A 4,986-nucleotide genomic window follows, 5' to 3' on the forward strand; every position below is an offset into this window, starting at 1 on the left:
CGCTCCGCTCACGAGCTGGGCCCGTGCCGTGCACCGACAGCCTCGCACGCAGGCCCGCAGCGTCCGGCTTCCCTGCGGCCGCAGGCTCCCGTGTGCGCACCTGCGCCAGCCCGGGGCCGGGGCCGGAAGGGAGGCCGCACAGCAGGGAGGGCGTCACGGGCCTGCAGCCCGGTCGGCAGCGCCCGCCGTCCTGAGCCCGGGCTTTGGGCAGAGTGGGCGAAACAGCCACACACTGCCGCACGGAAGGGAGTCCCAGTGAATCCAGCGCAAACAGGAAGGGAAAACACAGAATTTAAAAGCTGTTTGATTTACTGACACTTGGAATGGCAAGATGTGAATAAAAGCACGGGATTTATATATTGAAACTTGATAGAGGACTTGTAGATTTTTATTTATTTATTTATTTATTTATTTGCCCAGTACTGGGAGTCAAACTCACGACCTTCTGCTCTGCCAGACAGGAGCTTTGCCGCTGAGCTAAATCCCCAGCCCCTACAATACTTGTATATTTAAACATTTTATTCTGAGAAAGTCTAAATGTAGAAAATCAGACTACTGATGAGGGAAGGGAGAAAAGAAGGAAAGGAAAAGCAAAAAAAATAGAATAAAATACTAACGAGACTACCTGTTTTTGAGACAGGCTCTCGCTAGCAGCCCAGGCTGACCTTGAACTGGCTGTGGTCCTCCTGTAAACAAGTGCTGGGGATACCAGCGTGTGCCGAGCCCAGCTACCACCGCTATAAAAGTAGCGTAGCCCTGTGGAAGATGCATCGTAAGCTTATTATGCCCCAATAAGTTTCACTCATTTAACATTTTATGTTATTTTATTTTTTTTTTTGTCTTTTTGAGACAAGGTCTCACTATGCAGTTCAGGCTGGCCTTGAGCTCACTTTGTAGCCCAGGCTGGTCTCCAACTCGCAATGATCCTCCTGCCTCAGCCTCCCAAGTGCTGGGATTACAGCGGTGTGCCACCACGCCTGGCTTCCTTTAACATTTTAATATCCTATACCCTCTTCTTTTATTTTTCACATTAGTTTTTAGTTGATTAAGTTTACTGGTACAATTTAGGTATATACAATGATCACACTTGTCATAGGGATTTTGTACCTGTACATAATATACATTCATTTTTTTCACATTTTTTTCACATTTATTTTTAAATTAACAGATAAAATTGTATTTATTGAGCCAGGCGTGGTGGTGCACACTTGTAATCCCAACACTTGGGAGGCTGAGGCAGGAGGATTGCTGTGAGTTCAAGGCCAGCCTGAGCTGCACAGTGAGACCCTGTCTCAAAAGAAAATTGTATTTGTCATATACAAAATGATGCTTTAAATATATACACACATTGTAAAATGGCTAAAGCTAGCAAGTTAATTAACTTGTTTTTAACATTATTTTACATAGTTATCATTTTTGTGGTAGAACATTTATCTTCTCTCCTAGCATGCATTTATTTATTTATTTATTTATTTATTTATTTATTTATTTATTGTCTTTTTGAGACAGGGTCTCGCTATACAGTTCAGGCTGGCCTTGAGCTCACTTTGTAGCCCAGGCTGCCCTCGAACTTGCAATGATCCTCCTGCTTCAGCCTCCTGGGTGCTGGGATTACAGGCGTGAGCCACCATGCCTGGCTGCAATTTAAAAAAAAATAGTCCTGGTAAGTGAACACAGTACCTTAGTAGGCATGTATTTTGCCACTGAGCCATATCCCTAGCCCTTTTTATTTTTTTAAATTTTGAGACAGGATTTCCCTAAATTACCTAGGGTAGACTAGAATTTGCAACCTACCTCAGTCTCCCAGAGCGCTGAGATTACAGGCATGTGCCCGCATGCCCAGCTTCGGGGAACTCAACTGTTAAAGTCTAATTTTTTTCTTCTAAACTCTAATTTTAGAAAAAAGGCTGTGCAGGGTTGTGACACACACCTGCAATCCCAGCTACTCAGGAAACTGAGGCAGGAGAATCGAAATTTAGCTGCGTGAAGAGCCTGGGTTCAGTCCCCAGTACCACACACAAAAAAATTTCTTTAAGGATTCACTGAAAATTAGAACTGTATGAGAGAACTGCACCTGAAATACATAAACCCTCACCTGTACGTTTCAGGAGTGGGTCAGCAACCACCTGACAGACTTTCAGAAAGCAAATGTGAGGGGCGTGGTGCAGCATGCTGGGACTGCAAGAGGATCCCAAGTGTGAGCCCAGCATGGGCAACTTAGCATCTTAGGGAGAAATCATCTCAGAATAAAATTACAAAAAGGGGCTGGGACTGCAGCTCCCGTGCGAAAGCCCTGGTGCAATCCCCAGTACCTCCACCACCACCGCCACCAGCCCGCGGGATCTGAGCGGCTCAGTGAGCCCACAATCCCAGCTACTTGGGCAGCTGAGGCCAGAGGACGGAGAGTTCGAGGACAGCCTGGGAACATGCCGGGACCCTGGCTCTGAAGCCAAAACGAACCCGACGTCTGAGTGGAAGGGATGGTGAAAAGCTCTTCTAGGTCCTCTTTCTCAATAAATTGTAACTCAACCAACATGAAAGTTCAGTTACCAGCAAAGTGTTAGGCAATAAATGTGACAATCATAGACTGACTGGTCATCAACACCGTCCAAAAAACAACCACCACCAAATAATTAAAATATAAACTGAGAGGCAAAAATACAGAATTTGTTTTTCCATAAACAGAACACAAGAATGCCACAACCAATGCTGAGCAGCACTGACGTGAAGGTCTCGCTCCTCTTAGCCTCGGGAGACTGTCATTACTGTCCGGAGACCTTGAGTTTTACCCTGGCGCTGAGCCTGCAGTCACACGCTGATCTTACCCTGAAAACTTCAGATATCTTGTCTTTATTTTGAAACCGTAACAACAAAGACACAGTGTGATCTTTGCCACAACACCAGGGAATCTTGAGGTGGGAGGACTTTGGAGATTATCTTGTTAGGAAAGGTTTTTCATTTTTGTTTTTAATTGGCACGTTCATCTCAACATTCTTCATTAATAAATTTCAGGGTCAAAAAAGGAGTGTTTTCATTTGTTGTTTGTAACTGGGGATTGAAGCCAGGGTCTTGCACGGAGCTGCATCTATTCCTCCCCCTCCCTTTCAAATTGTGAGATAAGATCTTGCCAAATCAATGACCCAGGTTGGGCTCCAATTTGTGATCCTGCTGCCTCAGCCTCTGAGAACACTGGGATCACAGGTGTGCACCACTACACCTGGCTACTGTTTTTGGTTTTGGGGTTTTGTTTTGTTTTGTTGGTTTTGTGTTTTCGTTTGTTTGTTTTTTTGTTTGTTTGTTTTTTGTTTTTTTTTGTCTTTTTGAGACAGGTCTCGCTATGCAGTTCAGGCTGATCTTGAGCTCATTTTGTAGCCCAGGCGGGCCTCGAACTCACAACGATCCTCCTGCCTCAGCCTCCCGAGTGCTGGGATTACAGGTGTGAGCCACCACAACCGGCTCTGGCGTAGTTGCTTATTATGTAAATAAACATATGAGTAAATCCATAAACAATAAGCAATATTCTACGATCAAACTCATTTCTCCAGGAATGTTGCGGCTATTGTGACGACCTTTCAAAAAGGTTGTGCAACACTTCTATAAAGATAACCAGCTTTTGAATTTTGACCAAATTATCACAGAGAGATGATTTCATGACATCAAAGTAGCAGGACTCTTTAATCTTCACTTTATTATTCCAAATGACCTTTAAACTCAAGGATAGTTCACTGCTTCCCTTGTTTCCAGTTTCCTGCGTACTGTTAGATTTCCTGTTTGTTTTTTTTGTTTGTTTGTTTTGTTTTTTGAGACAGGGTCTCTCCAGGTAGGTCAGCCGGGCCTTGAATTCACTGTAGTCCAGGCTGGCCTCGAACTCATGGCAATCCTCCTGCCTCAGCCTCCCTGGTGCTGGGATTACAGGCATGCGCCACCTTAGGGCAGATTTCTTATCTCCCTTTTTGTATACATGCCAACCTAAAGTATGTGTTTTTTACTTAAAAAGGTAAAAATATTGTGATTTAAGAAACTGACACTATAGAGGGGGAGTGTAGCTTAGCGGCAGAGTGCTTGCCCAATATGTGCATGCCCTTAGGCTCACCTTCCAGCTCACAAAGGAAACAAAACGAAACAAGAAGACGTTATAACCCCGCTCGCCAGACTCCCTCCGCGCTTCTCTCTCCACTGGCCCGCTCACAGCTGATCCTTCGTTCCAGCCGCAGATCTTACAGCTCCCTAACGCGGCAGGCTCTGTAATGGGGGCGCGCCGGTCCGCTTCGCAGATACTCGCCCTGGTTACTAGGCGTGGGCACACGCAGGGGCGGATGTGGGTCACGCCCCGCACGCCCGCCTGACTCCTGTGCACCCCAGCTCCGCTCCACCGTCGCAGTCCCTCGCTGGCGCAGAACTGCAGCGAAGCCGGGCGCGGCGGTGCGCACTGCAAGCTCGGCACTCGGGAGGCTGAGGCAGGGGATAGACAGAGACCCTGTCTCGAAGAACAAACAAGCAAAACAAAGCAAAAGGGAAGGGACCCAGGGACGGGCGGGGGGTGAGGGCGCACGCCCGGCCTGGACAGGGACGTCAGCCGCGCCGGCCGCACGGGGCGCGTGAGTCCGGGAGGCCCAGCGCCAGCTGAAAATCAAGGCGGGGTACTGCAGGTGGACCAAGGGGAGGAGAGAAGGCAGACAGCTGCTGGGACGAGTAGGTGTACTGAAAGTGGAATGCTGGCGAGCTCCTGTCCCCAGCGCCTCCTTGCTGGAGTCCATCTCCCCTGCGGCTCTTGGAATCTGAGGGGCTCACTGGCTTGTCTTTTTTTGGAGACGGGGTTTCCCTATGTAGCCCAGGCTGGCCTCAACTTCATGGCTGCTATCTTCCTGCCTCAGCCTCCTGAGTGCTGCAATTACAGGCGTGCACCACCCCGCAGGGGTGCCTTTCCCTAATTGTTGGGGTCCAGCTGCAGAGGCCTAACAGCCTTTTTTTTTTTTTTTTTTTTTT

Source organism: Chinchilla lanigera, unplaced genomic scaffold (genome assembly GCF_000276665.1).
Source record: "Chinchilla lanigera isolate Chin_1 unplaced genomic scaffold, ChiLan1.0 scaffold00033, whole genome shotgun sequence".
In the NCBI taxonomy this organism is placed as follows: Eukaryota; Metazoa; Chordata; class Mammalia; order Rodentia; family Chinchillidae; genus Chinchilla; species Chinchilla lanigera.